Source organism: Hemitrygon akajei, unplaced genomic scaffold (assembly GCF_048418815.1).
Source record: "Hemitrygon akajei unplaced genomic scaffold, sHemAka1.3 Scf000155, whole genome shotgun sequence".
Lineage (NCBI taxonomy): Eukaryota > Metazoa > Chordata > Chondrichthyes > Myliobatiformes > Dasyatidae > Hemitrygon > Hemitrygon akajei.
Genome location: NW_027332041.1, coordinates 753,325 through 762,726, shown reverse-complemented (window position 1 = coordinate 762,726; position 9,402 = coordinate 753,325). Strand labels below are relative to the sequence as shown.

Genomic DNA, 9,402 nt, shown 5'->3' with positions numbered 1-9,402 from the left:
AATCGAACCCGCAAAGCTCCAGGAACCGGGAGGCGGAGCGATGGGGACGGGAAAGATACAGAGGGGAAAATTAAAAATGTAGCTGGTGTAAGTATGGAATAAGGTTTAAAATGCGGCAGGTAGGTCGGTCAGTGTGTGAGGGGCGAGGAGCAGAGACCCCAGTTCAGGAGGGAGTCCCTCCACCCGTCACGTGATCCAGGGTCTGGCTCCCATTTCAAACACAGATCCGCAGCATCTGAGGTTCTCGCTTCCGAGGCCCCGCCCCCGCTCTCACAGTCTCCGGATGGGCGGTGCTTCTCTTTCCGTCCTCTGTTGAAGCGGGTCGTCGGCGGGGAGCAGGTGGACCGATCGCTCTTTGCGGGACAAATTAATCAAGTTCTCATCGGTGAACATTGAGGCCGGTCATTAGGGGTGAACGCGACCAACAATTTCCCATCGGTGAGTACTGAAGCCGATTCGGGTGAGGGGTGTGGTTGAGGGTACCTGATGTCGGGCAGAGAGTCCCGTTAAAATCCTCGAACTGGCGGCCTCGTCCCGCTTCCTGGATCCAACCTGTCGTGGTCGGTCCGGGTTATGGGACCTTCACGCCGGACCGCCTGAGATGAGCCGCCGCTCAGCCCCTGGTGTTCTGGTCCCAGGAGCGGGATGAGGTGGCGATGCCGAGATTAAACACACGCATTAAGATGTACCTGGGGAACTTTACCTCCATCACCCGGCCCGGTAGCGGATCCAGACTTCACCTGGATCGACGCCTGGGGTCGGTAATTGTTTTTCATGCTTCCATCACACCGGAAGCGGCCGTTCGGCCCGTTGTGTGCTTGCAGACAGCGAGGGCTGAACAGAGTGATCTCACCCTCGGGACACTGCTCCACGTGTATGAGTAGAAGCATGTTTCCCCCGTTCAGACAGAGGTTTATTTGAACGGGGCGGGGTAAAAGCGGCCATTTCAATTTTAGTTTCAGCGTTACAAAATGGCTGCAGTGTTCGTCTTTGTCAAAACGACACTTGTATCACATGATGAGTTTGTTATTTCCTTTTTCGGTTATTTTCAGTGAGCCACTTCCTCTATTTCCATCAGCCTGTCAGAGCTGCAGCGAGTGTTTCTTTGGTTCTGTTGTCACGGCCTCTCAGCGCAGAGACAGTGGCCTCAGGGGCAAATGCACAGAGCGATAGTGGGGGGAAAAGATGCTGTGAGCATTGACTGTATGGGCTGTGTTACACCAGGGTCAGAATGAACTGACAACTGACACATTGGTTGGGGTGGGGTGGCATTGACAGTCACGGGTGGCAATCAGTTACTATCTGTGCATTAAAATGAAGAGGGAGGAAATACTACAGTTGCAGGAAATTTAAAGTGAGGAGGAGAAAAATACTGGAGACGCTCAGCAGATCTCGGACAGTCTTCCACCATTTCACCTTTCAGAGATGTAGTTTAATGTACTGAGTTCCCAGCGTTTTCTACTTTGTAATTTTACATTTTGTTCCTGCTACACTGCGGGAAAAATGGCAGCCAGCTGTGCTGGGCAAGATTGATCAAATGTGCTCGGTTTTGCTGCTGGGGTCAGGCTGAAGTGTATCCGCATCCTCTACACAGACCGGGGAACCAGTCTGAGCCCCGGCCCCGGCAGAGGGTCATTAGGTTCCAGTTCCACCCTAGTTTGTGAATCGGACATGGCAGGAACACCACGGCAAATCGCCCGCACCAAAGCGTCTGTGTATGGGTGATAATATTGGGCTGGTGATTCTGAGGATATGGAACGGGCAGTATGCGGGCTTCAGTCCAGGTTGGTAATTCCACAGCCGGGATCGGAATTTTATCAGTATGGAGTGAAGCTGAAGTCTCGGGAGTTTGGGCATTAGTCATGGGGAAATCACCCTCTACACTGCCCAATAGGACATCGTATCTGTCAGGTATTTTGGAGATTATTTAAGAGTTCACTAGGGAGTTGGGTGAAGTTGGGCAGTGATGTTGTTTATCTGAACTTTGGTAAAGTCTGTAAAAAATCCCGCGTGGCAGCTGATCGGGGAGGTTCGGTCACGTGGGATTCACGGGGAGCTGGCGAGGAGGATTCACTCCGGGCTCGAGAACAAGAAGCAGAGGGAGATGATTGAAGATGGTTTTAGCGAATGGAGGCCTGTGACGAGTGGGGTGTGTGTGTCGGCGTTGAGACCTCTGTAATTCACTATTCATGCCATTGATTTGTGTATGAATCTACTTGGCTACACAGAGTATTATGTACAGTTGTGTTCACCCTACTGCCGTAAATATATTTGAAACTGGAGAGGGTGCAGAAGAGATTGCTGAAGATGTTGCTTGGACTAGAGGGCCGAGTCATAGGAAGCGTTTGGCCGAGCTGGATCTTTATTCCAGAGGAGAATGAGGGTGACATTGTCGGAGCTGATGGAATCAAGTGGGAGATTAGATAATGTGGATGGTCGTGGTATTCTCCCCAGGGTTCAAGATACAAAATTGTTTTATGTCACTCCAGTACACAAGTGTGAAGGAGAACGAAATAATTGTTACTCTGAATCCAAAGCAAGACAGAAAAAGAAAAATGATGGAGACCACAATAATAGACAAAACACGATACATAAAGTATGATCGTTTAAAAATATTGATTGTCTGTCCATAAAGTGAGGTTAAGCACAGGAGTGTCTGGACATATGAGACTGACATTGATTCTTCTGCATGTGACTTGCGCCTTACATGCCTGGCCGATCATGACTCTCCACATCCAATGATCCCTCACAGCGTCGATGATACCTCGCACACTTAGATCTGTTAATTCTTTCACAGTGTCCATATATTTTCTTCTTTGCCTTCCTCTGTCACGTTTCCCAGGCATACGGCCTTGCAATGTAAGACATTCTATTTCTCCCTTTCTAATGACATGGCCCAGGAATTTAAGTTTCCTCTCATGTAATATTCTCATTAAAGATCTTTTTGTCTGAGCATGTTGAAGTACTGTCTCATTAGTTACCCCATCTCTAGATGATATTTTCAGAATTCTTCTGAGAAACCACATTTCTGTTGCTTCTAAGTTTCGTTGCAGTTCTGATGTTATCGTCCATGTTTCGGAAGCATACAGCAAGATTGACCAGATGTAGCATTTTAGTAGCCTAAGCCTTGTTGTCACAGAAATGTGTCTGTTGGGAAAAATAGATTTCATTTTTTGGAAGTTGTTTTTGGCAATGGCAATTCTTCTTTTTATTTCTACTTTACTTCCAGCATCTTGTGATATAAAGCTACCATGGTAATTACAGCCGGTCTTTTGTTCAATCTCGTTTGTTACCGATGGACAATTGGCACTTGGGAGAATTCTGCTCTTCTGATGTGACGATATATTTGGATTTTTTTTTTACAATTGATGGTCAGACTAAAATCTGCACTTGTTTGTGCTACTTTGTCTCGGAGGATTTGTAGGCCTTCTGCAGCACTTGCTATTCGGGTGGTATCATCTGTATATCTCATATTGTTGATGTTAACACCTCCAATTTCTATCCCATTTAGGTCTTCTATTTCTTTGAAAATAATTTCAGTATAGATATTAAATAATTTCAGTGAGGCAACACATCTCTGTCTAACTCCTGTTTGAATTTTAGTCCAAATGCTTATTAAATAATCAATTTTTACCTCCACCATTTGATTCCAATATACATTTTGAAGAGATTATTGGTCCGTTCCGTCAATGTTTAGTCTAGTGGGAATCTCATCCTGCATCTGTCGAAGGTGAAAACGCCAAGTTCACTCAACCTATGCTCATAAGGCTTGCTCCCCAATCCTGAAAAATCCTTATGAATCTCATCTGCAAACTTTGAATAGTTTCCACATCCTTTCAGTACTGAGGGGATCAGAACTGAATCCAGTACTCCAAGTTGGGTCTGACCAGGATCCTAAATAGCTGTAACTTTACTTCTTGACTCTTGAACTCATCCCATGGTTGATGAAGGCCAATACACCATACGCCTTCTTAACCACAGAGTCAACCTGCGCAGCTGCATTGAGTGTCCTATGGACTCGGACCCCAAGATCCCACTGATCCTCCACACTGCCAAGAGTCTTACCATTAATACGACATTCTGCCATGATATTTGACCTACCAAAATGAACCACCTCACAATTATCTGGGTTGAACGCCCTCTGCCACTTCTCAGCACAGTTTTCCATCCTATCAATGTCCCGCTGTAACCTCGACATCCCTGCACACTATCCACAACACCCCCAGCCTTTGTGTCATCAGTAAATTTACTTTTTTGTAATTTATTTTTTTATTGGTTCATCATCAAACAAACATTTCCATAAGATATACTTCAGATATTGTACATACATATCACATAATCATATTTGCCACAAATATCATCTCTCTCATGATTCTGCCTTCTTCAACTACACATAGTGCTTTCCCCTTACACTCCTTCTCTACCTTTCCTGCCTCACCCCATCCTGCATCCCCTCCCCCACCCCTTGATCTTTCCCCTTACCGGGTTTTCACCTGGCACCGAAAATCCTTCTCCTTCCCACCCTTCCCCCTACTTTATAGAACATAGAATAGTACAGCACATTACAGGCCCTTCAGCCCACAATGTTGTTCCGACCCTCAAACCCTGCCTGTGATATAACCTCCCACATTAAATTCCTCCATATACCTGTCTAACAGTCTCTTAAACTTCACTAGTGTATCTGCCTTCACCACTGACAGGCAGTGCATTCCACGCAACAACCACTCTCTGAGTGAAAAACCTTCCTCTAATATCCTCCTTGAACTTCACTCCCCTTACCTTAAAACCATGTCCTCTTGTACTGAGCAGTGGTGCCCTGGAGAAGAGGCGCTGGCTGTCCACTCTGTCTATTCCTCTTAATATCTTGTACACCTCTATCATGTCTCTTCTCATCCTTCTCTCCAGAGTAAAGCCCTAGCTCCCTTAATCTCTGATCGAAATCCATACTCTCTAAACCAGGCAGCATCCTGGTAAATCTCCTCTGTACCCTTTCCAACGCTTCCACATCCTTCTTATAGTGAGGCGGCCAGAACTGGACACAGTACTCCAAGTGTGGCCTAACTCGAGTTTTATAGAGCTGCATCATTACATCGCGTCTATTAAACCTTGTCACTCGACTTATGAATCCTAACAACCCAAAAGCTTTCTTAACTAGCCTATCTACCTGTGAGGCAACATTCAGGGGTCTGTGGACATGTACCCCCAGACCCCTCTGCTCCTCCACACTCCCAAGTATCCTGCCATTTACTTTGTACTATGCCTTGGAGTTTGTCCTTCCAAAGTGTACCACCTCACACTTCTCCGGGTTCAACTCCATCTGCCACTTCTCAGCCCACTTCTGCATCCTGTCATTGTCTCTCCCCAATCGTTGACAACCCTGTACACTATCTACAACACCACCAACCTTTGTGTCGTCTGCAAACTTGCCAACCCACCCTTCTGCCCTCACATCCAGGTCGTTAATAATAATCACAAAAAGTAGTGGTCCCAGAACCGATCCTTGTGGGACACCACTAGTCACAAGCCTCCAATCTGAATGTACTCCCTCCACCACAACCCTCTGCCTTCTGCAGGCAAGCCAATTCTGAATCCACCTGGCCAAACTTCCCTGGATCCCATGCCTTCTGACTTTCTGAATAAGCCTACCGTGTGGAACCTTGTCAAATGCCTTACTAAAATCCATGTAGATCACATCCAGTGCACGACCCTCATCTATATGCCTGCTCACCTCCTCAAATAACCCTATCTGGCTTGGTAGGCACGATCTGCCCTTCACAAAGCCATGCTGATTATACCTGGTCAGACCATGATTCTCTAAATACCCATAGATCCTATCTCTAAGAATCTTTTCCAACAGCTTTCCCACCACAGACTGTAGTGTCCCTGCCCCCTCCCTCTCAGTCCTGCCGAAGGGTCTCGGTCTGAAACGTTGACAGTTCGTGTCCACGGAAGCTGCCCGACCTGCTGAGTTCCTCCAGCGTGTTGTACGTGTTCCTTTGACCCCAGCATCTGAGAGTATTTGGTGTAAAATCCCACTCCCCATACTAACACGGGTTACACAGACCAAAGAACAAACTGCCGGAGGAACACAGTGGGTCGGGCAGCGGCTGTGGAAGGAAATGGACCGTCAACATTTCGGGCCGAGACCCTCCCTCTGGACTGAGAGTGGACAGGAAATATTCAGAGAAAAGCGGTGAGGGGTAGGGATGGGGCAAGAGCTGGGGAGAGAGAGGTGGATCCAGGTGAGAGGGGAGGTGGCAAGGTGGAAATAGTGACATGGGTGGAAGGTGAGTTGTGGGGGTAACACAGGGCTGCAGAAATAGAATTTAATTCTATGGAGGATTATAAGAAGTTAGAGAGTGTTTCCTTTAGAGATTCACCAGACTAATTCCTGCAAGACGGTGGAGTCTCAGTGATCGTCTTCACATAAATCAGAGGCCGGCAGATGTATGGAGACCGAAGGGATCGAGGAAATGAGGATCGGGGAGAAACATGTGGGCTGAGATGGGAGAGCAGCCGCCATCTTGTTGATGGTTGGAGGGGCAGAATAGCCTCCTACTGCTGTTTCTCACTTGATGTTACAGGGTTCCTGTTCAGTGAGGCTCCGGAGGATTGTGAATAGAAATTATTGTTTATAAACATACAAGTGATTTCAATGAAACCCGCGGAATTCCTGTTCGGGTGGGCATTGTGTATCGGACCGGGATGGAATCGAACCCGCAAAGCTCCAGGAACCGGGAGGCGGAGCGATGGGGACGGGAAAGATACAGAGGGGAAAATTAAAAATGTAGCTGGTGTAAGTATGGAATAAGGTTTAAAATGCGGCAGGTAGGTCGGGCAGTGTGTGAGGGTCGAGGAGCAGAGACCCCAGTTCAGGAGGGAGTCCCTCCACCCGTCACGTGATCCAGCGTCTGGCTCCCATTTCAAACACAGATCCGCAGCATCTGAGGTTCTCGCTTCCGAGGCCCCGCCCCCGCTCTCACAGTCTCCGGATGGGCGGTGCTTCTCTTTCCGTCCTCTGTTGAAGCGGGTCGTCGGCTGGGAGCTGGTGGACCGATACTGTCTGCGGGACAAATTGATCAAGTTCTCAGCGGTGAGCATTGGGGTCATTAGGGGTGAACGCGACCAACAATTTCCCATCGGTGAGTACTGAAGCCGATTCGGGTGAGGGGTGTGGTTGAGGGTACCTGATGTCGGGCAGAGAGTCCCGTTAACTTCCTCGAACTGGCGGCCTCGTCCCGCTTCCTGGATCCAACCTGTCGTGGTCGGTCCGGGTTATGGGACCTTCACGCCGGACGGCCTGAGATGAGCCGCCGCTCAGCCCCTGGTGTTCTGCTCCCAGGAGCGGGATGAGGTGGTGATGCCGAGATTAAACACACGCATTAAGATGTACCTGGGGAACTTTACCTCCATCACCCGGCCCGGTAGCGGATCCAGACTTCACCTGGATCGACGCCTGGGGTCGGTAATTGATTTACACGCTTCCATCACACCGGAAGCGGTCGTTCGGCCCGTTGTGTGCTTGCAGACAGCGAGGGTTAAACAGAGTGATCTCACCCTCGGGACACTGCTCCACGTGTATGAGTAGATGCATCTTTCCCCCGTTCAGGCAGAGGTTTATTTGACATCAACACACGGCGGGGTAAAAGCGGCCATTTCAATTTTAGTTTCAGCGTTACAAAATGGCTGCAGTGTTCGTCTTTGTCAAAACGACACTTGTAGCACATGATGAGTTTGTTATTTCCTTTTTCGGTTATTTTCAGTGAGCCACTTCCTCTATTTCCATCAGCCTGTCAGAGCTGCAGCGAGTGTTTCTTTGGTTCTGTTGTCACGGCCTCTCAGCGCAGAGACAGTGGCCTCAGGGGCAAATGCACAGAGCGATAGTGGGGGGAAAAGATGCTGTGGGCATTGACTGCATGGGCTGTGTTACACCAGGGTCAGAATGAACTGACAACTGACACATTGGTTGGGGTGGGGTGGCATTGACAGTCACGGGTGGCAATCAGTTACTATCTGTGCATTAAAATGAAGAGGGAGGAAATACTACAGTTGCAGGAAATTTAAAGTGAGGAGGAGAAAAATACTGGAGACGCTCAGCAGATCTTGGACAGTTTTCCACCATTTCACCTTTCAGAGATGTAGTTTGATGTACTGAGTTCCCAGCGTTTTCTACTTTGTAATTTTACATTTTGTTTCTGCTGCACTGCGGGAAACATAGCAGCCAGCTGTGCTGGGCAAGATCCCACACAGCAGGAAAATTGTGATCAAATGTGCTCGGTTATAGCTGCTGGGGACAGGCTGAAGTGTATCCGCATCCTCCACACAGACCGGTGAATCAGCCTGAGCCCCGGCCCCGGCAGAGGGTCATTAGGTTCCAGTTCCACCTTAGTCTGTGAATCGGACATGGCAGGAACACCACGGCAAATCGCCGGCACCAAAGCGTCAGTGTATGGGTGATGATATTGGGCTGGTGATTCTGAGGATATGGAACTGGCAGTATGCGGGCTTCAGTCCAGGTTGGTAATTCCACAGATCGGAACTTTCTCAGTCTGGAGTGAAGCTGGTCTCGGGCGTTTGGGCATTAGTCATGGGGAAATCACCCTCTACACTGCCCAAGAGGACATCATATCTGTCAACTATTTTGGAGATTATTTAAGAGTTCACTAGGGAGTTGGGTGAAGTTGGGCAGTGATGTTGTTTATCTGAACTTTGGTAAAGTCTGTAAAAAATCCCGCGTGGCAGCTGATCGGGGAGGTTCGGTCAGGAAGGAGTCAAGGGGAGCTGGCGAGGAGGATTATCTCCGGGCTCGAGAACAAGAAGCAGAGGGAGATGATTGAAGATGGTTTTAGCGAATGGAGGCCTGTGACGAGTGGGGTGTGTGTGTCGGCGTTGAGACCTCTGTAATTCACTATTCATGCCATTGATTTGTGTATGAATCTACTTGGCTACACAGAGTATTATGTACAGTTGTGTTCACCCTACTGCCGTAAATATATTTGAAACTGGAGAGGGTGCAGAAGAGATTGCTGAAGATGTTGCTTGGACTAGAGGGCCGAGTCATAGGAAGCGTTTGGCCGAGCTGGATCTTTATTCCAGAGGAGAATGAGGGTGACATTGTCGGAGCTGATGGAATCAAGTGGGAGATTAGATAATGTGGATGGTCGTGGTATTCTCCCCAGGGTTCAAGATACAAAATTGTTTTATGTCACTCCAGTACACAAGTGTGAAGGAGAACGAAATAATTGTTACTCTGAATCCAAAGCAAGACAGAAAAAAAAATGATGGAGACCACAATAATAGACAAAACACGATAAATAAAGTATGATCGTTTTAAAATATTGATTGTCTGTCCATAAAGTGAGGTTAAGCGCAGGAGTGTCTGGACATATGAGACTGACATTG

The 9,402-nt window shown here is 48.0% G+C and overlaps 1 protein-coding gene across 1 annotated transcript in view; it reads left to right on the top strand.

The window, feature by feature from the left end:
* Window positions 1-368: 368 nt before the first annotated feature.
* The window catches only part of LOC140724056 (NACHT, LRR and PYD domains-containing protein 3-like), a 96,643-nt gene continuing 87,609 nt past the window's right edge, over window positions 369-9,402 (top strand). The window contains exon 1 of the mRNA XM_073038541.1: window positions 369-385. The gene's annotated coding sequence lies outside the window, so the exon portion shown is untranslated. The remainder of the gene's footprint in view (window positions 386-9,402) is intronic.